Genomic DNA, 258 nt, shown 5'->3' with positions numbered 1-258 from the left:
CAGCGCCCCCTGGCGGCGCGCCTCGGGCAGAGCCGCCTCAGCGGTTTCTCGGTGCGCAACGTCCGCCTCTGACGTCGATTATTTATTGTCCTTTTAAAATTTAATCGGTAACTTTCGCCGCTAGCGTCGATTATTAATTGTCGTTCTAAAGTGCAATTGATGACTTTATTATTGCTGGCGCTGAGGAGGAAGAGGAGACCGGAGGCGCCCCCTGGCCCACGTCGGTTGTCCCCGAGCCGCCTCAGGCCGGCGGGGCCC

This window comes from Geospiza fortis, unplaced genomic scaffold, assembly GCF_000277835.1.
Source record: "Geospiza fortis unplaced genomic scaffold, GeoFor_1.0 scaffold27, whole genome shotgun sequence".
In the NCBI taxonomy this organism is placed as follows: Eukaryota; Metazoa; Chordata; class Aves; order Passeriformes; family Thraupidae; genus Geospiza; species Geospiza fortis.
The sequence above is the reverse complement of the archived record's forward strand: the minus strand, read 5'-3'. Positions refer to the sequence as shown.